Consider the following 19,696-nt stretch of genomic DNA (forward strand, 5'->3'; position numbering starts at 1 on the left):
ATTAAGACTGTGCTGGCTGTACAGAATAGTACTATTGACTATGCCAGACAACTCCATCACATGTTTGTTAATGCTTTTGTGGTTGGCTACAGAGTGCTGCTTTAGCTTTGCCCATTAAAGCCTTTCCAGTATGAAACTAAGGACTTCTGAACTGTCAGCCAGCTACCTCATTTGCTCACATAAATACTGGTCAAGCAGATGAGCAGTTTTTTGAAAATACTCCATATTTTTCTCTAGAACCTTATACCCAAGGATCTCAAAGCACTTTATAAACATTAGTGAATTAAGCCTCCAAACCCCTGTGAAACATTCTTATAACGGGCAAAGTACAGCATAGTGAGATGAAATCATTTACCAAGGTCACACAGGAAAACTTTGACTTAACTAGGAATAGAAGACAGCTCTCCTGATGCTTAGTCCTGTGCAAGGATTTTAATTAGTTGAGTAACCCAATGGCAGTGCAATATATGAACCAAACTCCATGACCCTGCAACCTAATTCTTTGCAAAGGAAGCTGTACTATGTACATGCTGGCAGTAGAACTGTCTGAACTAGATTTGGGTTTTTGAGTTGTTTTTGGGGGTTTTGTTTGTTTCTTACAATTCTTGCTCCATTATTTTTAAGTATTTTTGGCACACAGTAATTTACAGTGGACACAAATCCTTTCTGAATGCCCTCACCTGGAATAACACGGTCTCCAAGTTGTACCCAAGAATGGAATGTCAACATATTGTTCACTCCTGGGAATTTGTTATCCCTATGCCTGTGTGTGTTTGGTTTTGAACTTTTTCCAGCCAGCTCTCTGCCAAAAGTTGCCTTTCATCTTTTCCCAGTAGTTAACCTATCATCTATTACAATGGGAACTTTCAGCACTTTTGCCAATGTTTGTGGGAGAAATTTCACCAGAGCTACTGAGGGTTACTGATCCCGTACTTAGGCTGCTACTTTGATAACAGCTAAAATAACCTTTTCAGCAGACCTCATGCTCCAGTATCTTATTTTTATTATTTTAGTACTATGTCCATTGTGAGATGTTTGACATTGGCTATAGTATTACTATGCTAAGTTTATCTAGCCATAACATACTGTGTATCACAGCAGGGTCTCTGTTCTTTTAAATGGCATAATCACAAAAAGAAACAGTTATTCTGTTGCAGCTCAGCTGTGGTCATTGGTTAGTTCCAGTGCAAGCAGTCGTAGCTATGGTAATGATCAGAAATGTTTTCTAATAGAAAATTAATTAATATGCAAAATAAAAGAAATAATACATTTAAAAATAGTATGTTGTAGCTCATACACATTAGCAGAAGTAGTATTATAGTCGTGACTAGAGACCCTAACCAAAGGAGAAAGCACCTGGGCCTCATAAAGTATCAGCGAATACAGTGAAATTACTGGGAAGGGAAGGCATCCAGTATCTTACAGATTTGTTCCATGATATTCAAAAGCAAGAGAAAATGCCGGATGAATGGCATAAAAAATTTGTGGTGCCTGTTTTTAAACATAAAGGAGCTATTACAGTGTGTGCTAATTATTGCTCAATTAAGTGATGTCACAGTCTAAGACCGTATGGGAGAAGAAAAGTATCTGCATGGAATGATTGAAATTTTGAAGTGTCAGTATGGATTCATGCCGGAAAGAAGTACAATTAATGTCATATGTGCCCCAAATCCTCATGGAAAAGTAGTTCAGAGAAAATAGATGGCAACTGGGGATGGCTTTATGGATCTGGAGAAGGCATACAATCGTGCACCAAGAGCACAAGTTTGACGGAGTTTTCAATGGAGTTGTGTGCCAGAAATATCCAGGAAATGTATGATGAAATGACTGCTGTAGTCAAAACTAAATGGGGCCACTATAGTGAATTTCCAATAAACATTGGCCTGGATCAGGGGTCAGTGTTGTGCCCCTTTTTGTTTGCAGGTGTCGTGGATGTGATAAGTGAGAGCATACAAAGAGCACCTCCTTGGTGCTGATGACTTAATGATATATGTAAGGGAGGAGGACTCACCATAAAGAATATCACAGGCAGAGAGCTTAGAAGAGTGAAAGAATTTAAATATGTAGGATCAGTTGTTGCTGACAAGGGGGCCTGCAATAATGCTAAAGCTGGATGCAAATGTTGGAAGCTGATCCTAGTTATCTGTGACAAAAATATGCCTATAAAGTTAAAAGTTAGAGTCTATAAAACTGTAATTTGACTCATCTTAATGTACAGAAGAGAACCTTGGCCAGACACAAGAAAGGAAATTGTGTTATGCTCTCCATAATAGACATGAAGATGCTGAGATGGTCAAATGGTTAGACAATCTCTAACCAATGGTTAGATAGGACACAAAATAAGGTTGTAAGGGACCTAAAGCAAGTTGCTTCAATTGAAGACAAGTTGAGATAGGCTAAGCTATGTTGGTATGGACATATCCAGCGGAGACCTAAGAGTTATATTGTTAGGATGCCTCTCGCAGTGATAGTGGATGGAAGACCAAAGTCTTGGTAGACGGACCAGATATCAGTGGACCTCGGAGAGACCAATCTGTACAACAACCTAGATATGATCACAAGTTTTGGAAAAAGGCTATAAAAGTCACCTACCCTGAATAGGGAAGTGGCAAGAAAGAAGAAGAGATCAAATAAAGGAAGAATTAACCATCAAAACTTGAACTGAGGCTTTTTTTGAGGTTACAAAAAGTTGGCTAACTTTATTTTATCATGTTTTCAGCCTTTTACACTAGTATGATTTGCATACTGAGGCCAGAAGCAGATGTGTTGACATTTTTTTGGCTGCTGTTATGGTTTCTGGAGCCCAGTTTTGAAATCTTGGGATTATATGAGAATTTCAGTTTTCATTTAAAAAAAAAAAGTTTCGATCCCTTTTCTTTTGCCAAGGAAAGCTTGAAAATGTGACCCAACTGTGACCTAAAGACCTAGAAACCAAAAGACAAATAAAATGAACTCAAACATTCATTGTTTTCTAAAAATGTTATGATTTTTAAGTCAGTCTTATATTTTTCTGAGGCCAGACCCATGATAATTAATGCTTGGGGTTGGCAGAATGTCTTTGATGCAGCTGAATATAAGTTAGAGCAGCCTGAGGATTTCTCTAAATTACAGCAGGAGTTGGGCAGGCCCCCTAATAAAATGATACCTTAAATTACCTTAAAATTCCTGCTGGTGTTGGAGACTGAAATCAGCTTTCTGTCCAGTGGGAACATCAGAGGCAATGGTAGCACAGACTTCATTGCATCTCTCCTCCAACCTGCCTGAGCCCTCCTATGAAGGAATCACTTCTAGGAGGTAGTTCAATCTCCAAGAGTCTTTTGATCCCTAGCCTCTCTCAAGTGCCACTTAGTGCCTGCGATATCTGCCCTCCAGGAATTGTGCTGGTGCCACCCACCCACTTGTATGATATGGACAACTTTGGACAGTTTACTACACTTCACACAATGCCTCATAAACATTAAGACCAACAGCACAAGCCAGCCTTCACTATGGCAAATGTGGCTGTATTTGCCTGCAGATCTCTTCATTAAGGAATGCTAAAGGATGGAAAGGAATGTACGGTACAGACAGTGTATTGGTGCTTTAGTTAGTACATATTCCTTCAGTGCAAAATGAAAGAGTGCTTGGCTCCCTCTTGTGGTAGATTGATTACACTATGATTCAGGACATTATCATATGAACTGCTTTCAGTTTACGTATTGCACCATTAACAGTAGTTATCCTTCTTTATAAGGCTTCTATATAGTATATATGTAATAAACGTGTCAATAAATAAATAATCTGAACATAAGTTTGAAGAGCATAGTTTTTTAACAGTTAATTATTTAGTTTTTCCAGTGGCTGAAAAAATAACAGTAGCCCTCTCTCTCATGTGTTTTGGGGGAGGGAGGCATTTGTTTTTAATCCATCAGTAGAAATGGGCTGAAGCAGACATTCAGATCCAAATACCATTGGGATTTGGGGAAGTTTGGCTCTAGAACTGATCCTTAAGTGCTGGTGCCCCTTTTCTAGTAAGTAATTTTCATACCTTACAAATATTGAGATGCTGTGTACTTATTCTGCACAAAATCTACATACACTGCAATGTACTCTTGAGCAACTGGCTTAAAGACAGAAATGACCAAACTTTCAAAAGGGCGCATGCCAAATTACACATGCATTACAAGCAGCCAAGAACTCATGCACCTTCTTGAATCATTCTAGAGAACTCAATAGGGATAAGGCCAATAGGTTTTTATAGAAGTTACTCTAAAACATTTGGAACTAAACAAAAATTGATAACTTTTCTGTAAAATTATTCAGCCACGCTGTGGAATGTAATAAAAATTATATCCTTACTATAGACTTGTATAGGCAGGTTTAGAATGGGCTATTATTATTATTAGTTGTATCACAGTAGAATCTAGAGGCCAGGGCACCATTGTGTTAGGGGCTGTACAAATCTAGCTAATGTACGTAAATGGCTTCCATTACAGAAGTATCTGAGCTCTTCACAAAATCTTTATTGCATTTATTTTCACAACTCCCCATGATGTATGGAAGTGCCTCTATCTCCATTTTACAGATTAGGGAAATGGAGGCACAGAAAGATTTGATGACTTGCCCAAGGTTACACAGACCATCTGTGGTAGAGCAGGGTACTGAACATAGCACTCACAAGTCCCAGCTAGGTTAGCACCTAGCCACTGAACCATCCTTCTACTCTAGAACAAGCATAACAAAAGAATGACCCATGCCCTTGTAATGGGGTTGGGACTCACCACCCGGCGCCTCCTGCTGGTTGTCTCCGGGAATTAGCTCAGTCCAGTGGAGCGCCCCCTCCTGGTGGTGTCCCTCCCGTTGTCTCGCCCTCGGTTGGCGTGGCTGGACCCGCGTTGCTCCCAAGCTCGCGGCATCCTCTTCGAGCCACTGCCCTCCGGCAGTGCCCCTTAGTCCATCCTCGCCCCCTTCGGGGTGGGGGGAGGGTGTCGATCAGCAGTCTCTCTACATCCCAGCCACCATGTCCAACCACACACCCCAAACTCTAATCCCTCGTCAGGGATCTGGCGTAGTGTATAATGGCCGCTCCCTACGGCCGATGGCTGGGTGTACTGCAAGGGGAGAAGGGGGGGACCCAGGCCCGCCCTCTACTCTGGGTCCCGGCCCAGGAACCCTCTGGCGGCAGCCTCGCTGTCCTCCTTCTCTCCCCTCCGTCTGTCCACTTCCCTGGCTGCTTCCCCTACGGCCCCTTGCACCCGCTGGGCCCTTCCCTTCAGGGCCTGCAGGCTACAGGCTACGGGCTAGAGCTCCCTTTTGCTCCCAGAGCCTGGCCAGCACTGCACTGGCCGCGGTACAAGTCTCCCACCTCTGGAGACTGACCTTCCCCTCTCAAAGGCCTGAGACAGACTGCCTGCTCGCTCCCTGAGCAGCCTTTTTATAGGGCTGAGCCTGGCCCTGATTGGCTGCCTCCAATCCGGGCCCTGATTGGCTCCCAATAAGCCCTTCTCCAATTGGCTCCCTGTCTGCGCAGGCACATTGGCCTGCCGCAGCCCATACTCTCAGGGAGTGGGGCAGTCCGCCCCACTACAGCCCTGAAGAAGTAAAGTTTAAGACTAGACACTAGATGGATACAGACAGACTTGTGGTGGGGGTAAAAGGGGCAGGAGAGAAGGAGAATGGACAAGAAAACAATGACATTTTCCCTGTAGCAGTCTGTCTTTAAGAATACTATTAGTGACCCACATCGGAAAGTACAACTGACTGGATCCAATCAGTGTGCATACAGAGGAATCTCCAGGTAAGACGCAATAAAGGTCTTTGTTGGAACCTCCTTGGTAGTGTCTCTCCATTAGCTGCCCATCGGGTCCCAATACCAAAACCACGGCATTATATTCTCTTTCTCTGTTAAATCAAATGTGACCTAATGTGTGTATTTCTGGTCAAGGCATTTCCTGCTGGCCCAAATATAATAATGTTTTATTTTCCCTGCTCTAGCTCTAGTCTGCTGTTCAGACATCTGAGTTTAGGTGTTGAGGTCTCAGGTCAGCCATGGCTGTGCACGAAGCAGAGATGGTATGATCAAACCCTATTAGTGAAAAAGTGGCATACTTTGTATTGTTCTTGTGATGTAGGAGTATCCCTTGAAATAATTTGAGTCCTCTTGAGCACTCACTGTGTTAGATATTTGAGAAGCTGCTAGAACCTAGTCAAATCAGCAGTATGTACAGCTAGACTTTTCATGTTTGTATACAGTCAGTAAACAGGGTTATTTTGGATCCAGCTGTGCCCCTGTGGTTTCCTGATGGTGTTACTATTATGTAAAGAACAAAAGACAACAAAACAAAAGACCACAATTCAAGTAATTCCCTCTAATCAACAGTTAAGATTAGGGCTGATGGGCTTCACAGGGTAATGTATTCAGTCCATCTTCACTGGAGCAGGCATATTACAAGGTGTGGGCTTGAGGAGAGTAGAAAGAAGAAAAGGGAGCCTTGAAGACCACCTTAAAAAAAATCTCCACTAAATAAACTCAGTCTGCTTCTTTGAATGGTGTCTCATTTCAGAAAACAGCAGAATTTGTCATTGCTGGCAAGTCATAATCCAGGGCACAGTCAAGTCACAGCCTGGTACAGATTAGAAGTTCACTGACTTTAAAAAAAGAACATGTACTGTGAGAGTGCAGTAGGTAAGCTTGTAGTTCTTGTTCTACCATTGTGCCCTAGAAAGTAAGAAGGCAGGAATAGAGAGAGTGAGCAGAGGCTAAAAAGAGGACAAATACGTAACCAGGACAAATACATAAAGAAGAGAGTGACCAGATTCTCAGATGCCGTAAATCTCAGTAGCTTTATTGACTATGATGGAGCTATATACATTTACACCAGCTGAGGATCTGGAGACTGCATCTCGTAGAGTTGGTACATGAGGAACAGCAGCTACATTACTAAAAGTAATCTGCAGAGCCAACAAAGTGTTACTTTTGAGGGTACATAGTTCCAATAAACTCAGTAGCATTGTTAGCAACTTGCATACCAGAATTTAAGATGCTCTGGAAATATGGAAGAGGAATCCAGCTGCTGGGTGGCGGCGCTCTCAAAGCATTCTAAGTTCCTTGCAATGACCTGTTGAACAGAATACTTCACAATTTTTGACAATTAAATGTCTTGAGTCCAACAAAATGAAAAGAACTAGCTGAAGTGTCTAATAAAAGTAATGGGAACAACTTCTTCCTCAAATGAAACAGCTTAAAAAAAAAAGAAGAAATTGGAAAAAAGCTGAGTCAGGCACATACAAGCAGGGAGTTTTGAGAAAATTGCACAAGGGGTGTGTTACCATTACACCAAGTCACGTCTGAACTTTGGTCAAGATCTTTCTAATGCTTTTGGGAGTAATTTCGATTCTCATGAGAAGTGATCCCATTGCCTCCAGTGGGACTTGGGTATAGGCTATGCACATGGGTCCTTTAGATCCCTTGTTTATAAAGTTACAAGTGATTGAAAAATGCATACAGATACAAGGGTGAGGCACTGTGCATGGCCATTACCTCCCTTCCCCTTGTTTTTTAAGATGGTCTTGTAGTGTTATCATTTGGGTGGGAGTTAATAAGAGTTAGCTAAAGGGAAGACAGTGTGATCCATGGTTGCTCTGCTTTCTTCCAGGAGTTCCCTAGCAGCTCTGTTTGAAAAGGGTCTAGCATAATGGTGCCTCAGCCTTGGCTGTAGCCTCTAGACATTTCAGTGTATAAAGACACTATTATTAGGTTGTCAAGGATCCCTTTGGGGTGTTTTTTGGGGAGTCGGAGAGGGGAAAACTAGCCAGGTGAAGTAAGTGAACTTGCTCTTCTAGTTCTGTAGTGCAACTTCGCTGAGTCAGCAAGTGAAGTACTGAATTCAGCACCCTTGGAAGGTGAAAAGCTGCTATCCTTCATTCAGTTACTGGCCTACAGTACTAAAGGCCACATATGAACACTGTTTGGAAATTGAACACTATTTTTGGATTTTTCATTAAGTATACTTACGGTGTGAAACTGTCACCCAAGAGAGCCCATTGTACCAGGAATCATGTCGCCTCCAAGCAAAACCAGGCTTGGGCAGAATATGGAATATTTAATTCTTCACACAACCTTCATAACAATTTAGGAGAGAAAGTGAAATGCTTTGGTTGTTGAAACTGCAGGGGGATACAGTAGGCAGAATACAGTTGCTTGTGTTACCTTCCTCCAAATCCAAGCTATTGGCCTGGTGGCAAGGTCCCTTCAAAGTAATAAGACTGGTTAGAACTGTAGATTATGACAGCCGTTCTCAGACTTTAGCAACAAAAGGACCCCTATTTTGATTTTAAAATGTTCAGGTATTCCCCCCCCCCCCTCAGCCTTTGCCCTTCCCCGTTCCCTGAAACCACACCCCTTCCCTGCCCCTTTTCTGAGGCCCCGCCCCTGCTCACTCCATCCCCCCCTCCATCACTCACTCTCCCCCACCCTCACTCACTTTCACCAGGCTGGGGCAGGGGGTTGGGGTGCAGGACGGGGTGTGGGCTCTGAGAGGGAGTTTGGGTGCAGGAGGGAGTGAGGGGTACAGGCTCTGGGAGGGAGTTTGGGTGTGAGAGGGGGTTTGGGGTGCAGGCTCTGGAAGGGAGTTTGGGTGTGGGGTGTGGGCTCTGGGCTGGGGGTTGCGGTGCAGGAGGGGGTGAGGGGTGGGCTCTGGCTGGGCGGCATTTACCTCGAGTGGCTCCCAAAAGCGACCGGCACATCCCTCTGGCAGTGGCTCCGAGGCGGGGAAGGGCCAGGGAGTTCCATGTGGTGGCCCTGCCCGCAGGCACCGTTTCTGGCCAATGTGAGCTGTGGACTCGGCCCTCAGCACAGGGGCAGTGTGGAGACCCGCTGACCACCCCAGGGGCCGCAGGGACATGCTGGACGCTTCTGGGAGTGGCGTGGAGCCAGGGCAGGTAGGAAGCCTGCCTTAGCCCTTCTGCACCAGTGGACTTTTAGTGTTCAGGAGGCGCTGGGAGGGAGGGGGAGGAGTTGAGGGAGGGTGTGGAAGGAGTTGATTAGTGGGGCCCGCGGACCCCAGTTTCAGAAACACTAGATTACAAAATTGCCAGCCAGGGAAGAGAAAGGCTACTTAGATATATCATGTTAATCTGCTGACAGTGTGGAAAGAACAGGCGGGACTCCTTGTCACTCCTCACTCTGTTCCCTCCTGAGCCTGAGCTCAGCACAGCCTGGCCCAGGCTATGTTGGTTCCCAATCCAGAGACATTGCCAATCAAAGAAGGGATACAACCAGAACAAACTGGCAGTTTCATAAACTCATCAGCACCTTCCTGTCCATATTTTTGGCTGGATTTATCTGGTGTCCCACCATATAGAAACTGACCTTGGATGAAAAGTGTGAGAGAATGTGCGACCACTACCAGGAAAATGTGGGAGACCATGCAGCACGAACTGCAGAATATGTTGAACCTGGGTGTCATTGAGGCATCACACAGCAAGTGGCGAAGTCCAATTGTTCTCGTGCCCAAACCAGAAGGTTCAACAAGGTTGTGCATTGACTTTTGAAAAGTGAATGCAGTATCCAAGTTCGACACTTATCTCATTCTTCGAGTGAATGAATTGTTGGAGAGGTTGGGGGTGCCAGGTATTTATTCACCCTTGATCTGACCAACAGATTACTGGCAGATCCTCCTCACTCCCAAATCCCAGGAGAAGATTGCCTTCTGTATACCCATAGGCTTATTCATTTAAAACCAGGCCCTTTGGTGGCATGGGACCACTGCCACATTCCAGATGTTAATGGACAAAGTGTTACCACCACACAGGCATCTGTGGCCATTTATATTAATTAGGTTGTCATTTACAGTGAGACCTGAGCTGACCACATAAAACACCTCACAGTGGTCCTACAGGCACTCCAGGAAGCTGGACTGACAGCCAACCCCACTAAATGTCATTTGGCCAACCATGAAGTGAACTAGCTGGGATACACTGTGGGCAGGGAGACTGTTATGCCCATTGGTGAAGGCCAAAGATGAAGATGAAGGCCTGATCAGAATGCATGATTCCCTCGACAAAAGAACAGGTAAACCACTTCTTGGGGCTTGCAGGATATTACAGATATTTCATCCCTGACTTTGCCACAATTGCTGCCCCTTTAACAGCTCTGGTGAAAGATGCCTCACCAAGGAGGATCCACTGAACTGAAGCCCATGCCAAAACCTTCTAGGTATTAAAGCCTTCTAGGTGACTGATTCAGGAACCTGTTTTGTTTCACCCTGCCTTCCTGAGGCCTTGTATTTTGCATCTGATCCTGGCCTTGGAACCACACTGTCACAAGAAGTGCAGGGAGAGGAATATCCCGTCCTTTATCTTAGTAGGCAGTAGTTCCCCCAGGAATCAGCCTATTTGGTGATCAAGAAGGAGGCCCAAGCAGTAAAGTGGGCTGTAGATGCCCTATGCTACTACCTATGGGGTCACCTGGTCTGGTTGGTGACTGACCAAACACCCCTACTATGGCTGCAGTCCATGAAAAACCACAACTCCTGAACCTACACTGAGCTGGCAGAGATCATAAAAATGACTGGGGGTGGGATCTGTTAACACAAGCTCAAGGGGAGGATGTGTGATGGGATTTTCAGACCCAACACTAAACCAGAGCAAGGCATGGACCAGTACTGGGCCAGGGGGGGCCCTGCCCCATAACAGGTGCAGGGCATGCACCACAGGGAGGGACAATGGTAGCCCAGTCAGAAGGGGGAAGGAGTTACAGGCCGCACCAAAGAGTGAGGCTGATGCCTGGAACTGTGGGCAGAGCAACTGCAACTGTGATAAAGCCAACCCAGGAGCAGTGATTCATATTTTCCACACACGCCTAGCCCCACTTTGGAGCTGAGAACCCATAAGAGTCCCCAGAGAAGGGGACATTGTGCCCTGGAAGACATAGCAGATACTAATAAGACTGTGACCATGTTCCAAATGGAGGAGCCAGAGCCTGGTAGGAAGTGAGTGACCCGTGAGAGAGTGTAACTTGGGGTGGAACACTGTGCTGTCCACACACTGCAACTCCCCTTTAGGGCCCTGGTTGGAACCTGATGGAGGAGGAGGGCCTGGGTCCCCCTCTCCTGCTCCACTCTGTCATGACAGAATCCTGAAGCGGTGAAGAGGGGACACAAAGGGGAGACTGAGGCCTGACATATACAACCTGACAGGATGCGCAGATTAAAAAGAATGGTGAAGCCAGGTTCACCCGCTGGCCATGTTCATACAAGACTCAATCCAACAGTTTCTGCTGTCATCCTGGGCAGAAAATTAAATAGCCCTTTCCCCACCAGGGTCTGCCCACTTCTCTCTGTTGCTGCATGGGCTGAAGGGGATGCTTCCTCCCTCCCTCTTCAGAAGCTCCAGTCAGAGATTCTAAACAAGAACCACTACCAACACTGGGCCTCCAGCCCATAGTATTGTACTGCCCCAAACCTTTTCCTTCCGTCCTGCCTTTTGACAGACCTTTTCATAGCACCCTGGGCTCAGTGCTTTCCAGGTTCACTTGACAGAGAGCCATCACAACAGATCTAAGCTTTCTGAAGAGCTTCCCCTAAGAAGTAGCTGCTACCTCCAGAACATCTTACAGAATGATGAAAGACTGCGTTATATGCTATTTCATCTTCCATCATGCATTGCAGCCTTGCCTACAATTCCCAGAAGCTGCAAGTCCCAGAATCCTTGGCCTTAAAGGGCCTTGAAAAAGGAATGGTTTAGGCCCAGCCGTGCCCTGAAGGGGGCAGACTTGCGTTACATGAAGAAGTTGTGAAAACTGAAGACTTTCACTGTAGTCAGTGATATCTCTTGAAATGCTAGAGGACAATAAGAGCTGAAGTTAAGTTGTGCATCCCTAGAATTGTCATTTACTACACCTTTGAGCAATGCTATACATGTGTCAATCTCTCTCACTGTTCAGCCACTGATGTGGCATGTGGGACTGGGTGTCAAGTATCCTACTTCACATTTTTGTGTGAAAAAGCAAATGGTGCTTGTTGTCTTCTGCCCCAGGACTTTTTCTGAAAAATTGAATGTGTTTGGGAACCTAAGTGCTATAGGGAAATGTGATTTTATGTAGCATGAGGAAGTATTCAGAAAGTGGAATGCTCATTACTGAATTGAGAAAGGGCTTTAATCTGAAGCAGGTAACAATCTTTTATCCCATAAATTCTCATTTTGTCAAGCTGTAAAAAACAGACGTGTCAGGGTAGTTTAAAAATGCAAATTTGGCTTGCAATGCTCTGACCCTATTCTGTTCTAGATAGGTTCTTGTACTGTGCTCATCGCCACAGTATCCAAGCACCTATTAGTACATAAGCAAAATGACTAATATATTTCATGTGTTGTTTGTTCTCTCCTGGGGGAGATGCGTGTGCAGTGGAATGTTTTGTTTTAATATTTTTTTAAAAAATAAATACACATGTTGCAATGTATTCATGTTAGAGAAGGAAGGGTCAAAAAAGAGCACCTTACACTTGGAGTGGAAGGTGGTGCAGTTTGTTATCTGTCGTGCATATAGATTAAATATACACATAACTCTCTTGCACTTTCCAAAGATCAAATATTATTTATTTAGACAATTATGCTTAGCTCTAGGTTCTTTACAATAAGTAAAATATACAAATGTCAAGGAATAATATCCACAAAGTACATATTTACAAAATAGAATCAACTGTCCATAGATCTCAGTAATATTGCCTGTCCTCATAACTTCATATCTGATCACTTACATCCCTCAACCCAGCTCCTGCCAAAAATCCTGAAAGAAAAGATAAGCTTCTTTGCAGAACGTCCAGAAGTTTAACAAATTCAGGCTCTTACCAGACAATGGGAGGGAAGTAAGTTTTGTAGTTAAGGATCCTTTGCAGGAATCATCCTGCCAAGATGACTTTAGCTTTGCCATTTCCATTGCTGAGGTGGTATCTCAGGTATCCAAGTCTCAAATCATGTAGTGCTTCCTTGTGTTTGTATTCCCATAGGGAAACAGTTTATAGGAATCTGCCAGGTAACCACCTCAGACTGCAGATCACTGGCATAATGTGTTCTGCAGGACATGCAGCTTAACATCAAACATGACATAGCACTCTGTGTAGGCAGGGCCTTTCATAATTAAAATTGTACCTATTGGTTGTGGCTAAGCCTAGGGTCCAGCTTGAAATGTCTGAGGACTTGGGCTCTCTGTAGGTTACAGATGACCTGTTATAGATGAAGTTTATTCATAGATTCTAGGACTGGAAGGGACCTCGAGAGGTCATCGAGTCCAGTCCCCTGCCCACATGGCAGGACCAAATACTGTCTAGACCATCCCTGATAGACATTTATCTAACCTACTCTTAAATAAAGTTAGAGGCACGAACACCATCCTGATGTGTGATAGCAGAGCAGGCCTTTGAGGACACATATTCTAGACTTTTTTTGTGTCACCTTCTACATATCTGGAGATGTTGGGGCACTCTGGGCTGGCTGGACCAAATGATCAAAAAAGATGTTTACTTCTATTATTATATTTAAGTGAATTTAGTAATGTGCAGACTTTAATGCTGCATCTGCTAGGCAGATCAGTATCCACTTCTAACATGTTCTTATTTACCTAAATGTAGTGTATTTTTATTGTCACACCTCTGTGCCCACAGCGAATCAGAGGGGAAAGGAGACTCAGTCACAGATGAGGGCAGGCAGCAATATCGCTGTTGCTCTCCCCTGGAGTTTCTGCTGGGCAAGTGCAGCATTAGCCTCTGCCCTAGGCTCATAGGAGCCCTGTCAACAAAGGCTGCCAAGGAGTTGCACTAATCAGAATCTATCCGTGGCCTCGGCATAGTGGGGGAGGGCGGCGGTTGAGTGGAATAAGCCACCAGTCACTCCCTTTACCCCCTGTGACGGGGTGTTCACTGCACACCAGCCTTGAAAGGGTTAATGAAGCTGAGAAGGGGGCCAATTAACTTGATAGGCCACACCTGAAGGGAATTATGCTGGATAAGCAACCTCTGATTAGGAATAGAGCCCAGCTGAGAAGGAACAGGCAGTGCTATGATAAAGCCAGGAAGTTGGCAGCAGAGGGGGCATGGGATGGCTGGAGGATTTTCTGATCCCCAGTGAAATCACTCTGGAAACTGAAGAAGAGCCTGTTAGAGAGGGAGAATGGATACAAAGTAGAGGGGAAAAAGAGCAGAAGCAGATGATAATGATGATTTCAGCAAAAAAGCAAAGCCAAGGAAGGAAATAAACCAAAATGTTATAATTGTAAGATTCCCTAGCCCAAGAAATAAGAGTAGGTGATGTTAACCCTATGAAAATAGCTCACTGGATTAAAAAAAACCACCATAGGGGTTATTGTAAGAGTTAGGAGACTGTAAGATGGTGGTCTTTAAATTCACTGCAAAACCAAGCTGATAAACTGCTAAAAACTGAAATGCTAGGGAAAGTTAAAATAGGTTGCCAGCTACCCAAGTATTTGACTGAAATAAAGGGGGTAATATGTGCGGTGCCATTGGAACTGCCCAATGGTGAGATAACCAATAGCATAGAAGAAGATAAAGTGTTAGTAAGTAAGCCACTAATTAGTAAATGAGGAGGAGAAAACAAGCCATTAACAGCTGTACTGATTACATTTAAGGGACGGATTCTACCTGAGAAAGTAATACTAGGGTCCCAGATATTCAGAACCAAGTCATATAACTCCCTCTTCCCTCAGGTGTAGTGAGTGTGGTGGTAATCACAGTCTGGCATATAGAGGGTGTACTGTGGCTAGGCAAGCTAAAGAGATACAAAAAGACAAAAATTGTTAAAAACATATCTTATGTGTAAACTGTAAGGAGACTCTCAAAACATCAGGTGGAGAAGGAAGAGACAATCAGCACAGGAAAAAGGGAACTGCAGATAGTCTCATTCTATAAATAATATGATAAACATTGTGGAAGGAATAGCCAATGATATACTAGTAATAAAAAAAGAAAGGCTTGTTTCATTTATGATAATGATAAATTTTACACCACAAACTGGGAAAAAATCAGAAACAATGAAAATTATAACAAGGGCAGTGGAAAAATACCTTTATATCAGCAACTTGGCAATGGACCATATTCATGCAATTTTGAATGAAATTAATGGTGAAATATGACTAGTATGGGGATCTCAATCTTTTGTTGGAATGCATACAGTTTGATAGCACATAGTCAAGAACTAAAAGAAAATAGTCTGAAAATGTCATATGTATCCAGGACACATGGTTGGTTGAAAAGCCTACTTTTAAAATTCCAGGGTATATTGCCTCTAGGCAAAACTGAAAACTAGGAAGAGGAGGAGACATTTATAATTTCATAAGGAAAAAAATTAAACTACATAGCAGTGGAGAATGAAGCAATGAATGAAGAAGTAAGCCTAGAATATAATGCTGGTGAGATCCCAATGCAGAAGAGTAATACTTCTTTAAGGATTTATGATAGCTATAACCCATGTGGGAAACTTGAAAGTCCAGAGTGACAAGAAATAGTGAAGAATGCTAAAATATCATATGTGATGACCTAATTAGTCATAATAAATTATGGGGAAGTAAGACAGCTGATTAAAAAATGGTGCATGTTTAGAAAAGTTCACTGATGAAAACAATCTAGTGGTTTTAAACAATGGCACCCCAACTGAATTAAATGCAGCAGATGGTAGTTTTTCCTGCTTAGAGCTGGGAATTATAATATATATAGCAGCTATTGTAAAGAAATGCAACTGGGAAATATATAAGGAAGAAGGAATGGGCATTAATCATTTCCCTATACTTATTATACTAAGGCTCTATCTCATTCGTGATATTGCGGATCCCACAGTATTAGGCTTCCACTGCAATTTTGATTTAAATTGGCTTACTTTGCACAGTCCACAGTTTTGCATACATTTTGAGTATGCAATTAGTACTGCACGAACATTGCAAGATGTAAAAGGCTAAAGTGACTGGACTCGATTTCTACAGCAGTTGTGTTAAGACTTTTAGTCTTCTGAATTTTATATTGTACCACTCACTTTTTTGGTTTTAGTGAATAGTTGCAGCAAAAATGTCTGGTTATATATTAAAATAAATAGCAAGCATAACATAATACTTGAGTGTTTATATCGTTCCAGCAAATTTTTCTTAAACAAATAGGTCTACTTTGGCTTTTCCAAATTACCGCTATTAATAAAGTCCATTATTACTTTTCCCTGATTTTCCATGTCTTGTCTGCAACTCAGCCCAATTATTTGAAGATCATCCTGCAATTCAAGTAGGGCCTTACTTATTACTTTTCAAGAGCAAGATAAGGTTGAAGGTAATGGAAAATTACCTCCTGGAATTTTAAGAAAGCTAACTGGGAGCTGTTTACATGTAAATGTACTGAATTTGTGAGTGATGAGATAGACAATTTCAATGGTAATATAATAAAGGGATTAATAGCTACTGCTACTGTAGCCATATCTAGGATATTGAAGTATCCCAAAACTAAAAACTCATTTCCAGGTGGAATGAGGAGTGCAAAATGGCATTTAAAGGAAGGAACAAAGCCTATTAAAAAAAAAACCCAACAAAAATACAATGAATAGTGAAGATCTAATGAAGTATAAAAGAAGTAAGGCAATAGTACAAATAATTATATATATATAAAAAGAAAGAGTGCTGAAGGAAGTGCTGTGGGTAGATAAACAAAGATACTAAGACATCAGAAGTAGGAGCAGCCCAGGGAAACAGTCGCTGGGTTTGGGACTGTGACTAGATAGCAAGTGTGAAAAATTGGGACAAGGGGTTGGGGGGTACTAGGCACCCATATAAGAAAAAGCCCCGAATATTAGGACTGTCCCTGTAAAACCAGGACATGTGATCACCCTACTAGTGACTGGTAGGGGAACCTGGGCCCTCCCACTATTCTGGTTTCCAGCCCAACAATCAGCAGCCAAGGTCTTGGCTTTTCTTATATAGGTACCATTACCCGCCACCCCCATCCTGATTTTTCACACTTGCTATCTGGTCACCCTAGCCACTGGGGAAGTGGCCCAACCCAGGCACTGGAGCAGAAGACTGCATAGAACTGTCATCCAGTCAGCCTCACCTCAGTCCCTGGAAAAATCATGGAGCAGGTCCTCAAGGAATCAATTATGAAACACTTAGAGGAGAGGAAAGTGATCAGGAACAGTCAGCATGGATTCACCAAGGGGAAGTCGTGCCTGACTAATCTAATTGCCTTCTATGAGGAGATAACTGGCTCTGTGGATGAGGGGAAAGCAGTGGATGTGTTATTCCTTGACTTTAGCAAAGCTTTTGATACGGTCTCCCACAGTATTCTTGCCGCCAAGTTAAAGAAGTATGGGCTGGATGAATGGACTGTAAGGTGGATAGAAAGCTGGCTAGATCGTCGGGCTCAATGGGTAGTGATCAATGGCTCCATGTCTAGTTGGCAGCCAGTTTCAAGCGGAGTGCCCCAAGGGTCGGTCCTGGGGCCGGTTTTGTTTAATATCTTTATTAATGATCTGGAGGATGGCGTGGACTGCAATCTCAGCAAGTTTGCAGATGACACTAAACTGGGAGGCGTGCTAGATACGCTGGAGGGTAGGGATCAGATACAGAGGGACCTAGACAAATTGGAGGATTGGGCCAAAAGAAACCTGATGAGGTTCAACAAGGACAAGTGCAGAGTCCTGCACTTAGGACGGAAGAATCCTATGCACTGCTACAGACTAGGGACCGAATGGCTAGGTAGCAGTTCTGCAGAAAAGGACCTAGGGGTTACAGTGGACGAGAAGCTGGATATGAGTCAACAGTGTGCTCTTGTTGCCAAGAAGGCTAATGGCATTTTGAGCTGTATAAGTAGGGGCATTGCCAGCAGATCGAGGGACGTGATCGTTCCCCTTTATGCGACATTGGTGAGGCCTCATCTGGAGTACTGTGTCCAGTTTTGGGCCCCACACTACAAGAAGGATGTGGAAATATTGGAAAGAGTCCAGCGGAGGGCAACAAAAATGTTTAGGGGTCTGGAGCACATGACTTATGAGGAGAGGCTGAGGGAACTGGGATTGTTTAGTCTGCAGAAGAGAAGAATGAGGGGGGATTTGATAGCTGCTTTCAACTACCTGAAGGGGGGTTCCAAAGAGGATGGAGCTCGGCTGTTCTCAGTGGTGGCAGATGACAGAACAAGGAGCAATGGTCTCAAGTTGCAGTGGGGGAGGTTTAGGTTGGATATTAGGAAACACTATTTCACTAGGAGGGTGGTGAAGCACTGGAATGCGTTACCTAGGGAGGTGGTGGAGTCTCCTTCCTTGGAGGTTTTTAAGGCCCGGCTTGACAAAGCCCTGGCTGGGATGATTTAGTTGGGAATTGGTCCTGCTTTGAGCAGGGGGTTGGACTAGATGACCTCCTGAGGTCCCTTCCAACCCTGATATTCTATGATTCTATGATTCTATGATCCAATGAGTCTTTCATCCCTGGAAAGGTGAAAGGACTATAGTGACATGGCTGGAGGGCCAAGTCAGGAAGACATAGCACCCTGAATTGCAGGGAGAGAGAGATGGCAGCGTATGTAAATGATGAGAGAAGAGGATGCCAGATGGGGTGAGAGCTGATCCCCCAGGGCAGCCACAAAGAGGTGGCGACTGCTGTGACTAACCCCACTCCATTACAATCCTATTTCCACCCCTGTCAAGGTTCCTTCCCTACTCTGAACTTTAGGGTATAGATGTGGGGACCTGCATGAGAAGCTCTAAGCTTAACTACCAGCTTAGATCTGGTTTTACTGCCACCACTCCCAAGTGCTAACTCCCTTCCCTGGGTAGCCTTGAGAGACTTCTCCACCAATTTCCTGGTGAACACCGATCCAACCCTTGGATCTTAAAACAAGGAGAAATTAAACATTCCTCCTTCTTTCCCCCCACCAATCCTGGTGAGTCAAGATCCAACCCCCGTGGATCTTAAAACAAGGAAAAATCAATCAGGTTCTTAAAAAGAAGGCTTTTAATTAAAGAAAGAAAGGTAAAAATCATCTCTGTAAAATCAGGATGGAAAATAACTTTACAGGGTAATCAGATTCAAAGAGCCCAGAGGAACCCCCCTAGCCTTAAGTTCAAAGTTACAGCAAACAGAGATAAACACTCTAGCAAAAGGTACATTTACAAGCTGAGAAAACAAAGATAAACCTAACACGCCTTGCCTGGCTGTTACTTACAAGTTTGAAATATGAGAGACTTGTTCAGAAGATTTGGAGAGCATGGATTGATGTCTGGTCCCTCTTAGTCCCACGAGCGAACAACCCCCAAAACAAAGAGCACAAACAAAAGCCTTCCCCCCTCCAAGATTTGAAAATATCTTGTCCCCTTATTGGTCCTTTGGGTCAGGTGTCAGCCTGGTTACCTGAGCTTCTTAACCCTTTACAGGTAAAAGGATTTTGGAGTCTCTGGCCAGGAGGGATTTTATAGTATTGTACACAGGAGGGCTGTTACCCTTCCCTTTATAGTTATGACAACCCCCCTCCCCACAGCTCTCTCCAAGTAGGCAATAATGAAGGATAATGTTGTACCCCCCCAAGCTAAAAGCTAGAGATCAGTTTAGGATCAGAGCTACGGAAAGGAACACTGATGAAGCTACAGACAGAATATTATATATATTCCAATAGCATTATGGAAAGTAAGTGTAACACATCCTATAGGATGACAAAGTATAGTGTATATCAAGAAAGGCTAGAGG

Source organism: Emys orbicularis, chromosome 2, assembly GCF_028017835.1.
Source record: "Emys orbicularis isolate rEmyOrb1 chromosome 2, rEmyOrb1.hap1, whole genome shotgun sequence".
Classification (NCBI taxonomy): domain Eukaryota; kingdom Metazoa; phylum Chordata; order Testudines; family Emydidae; genus Emys; species Emys orbicularis.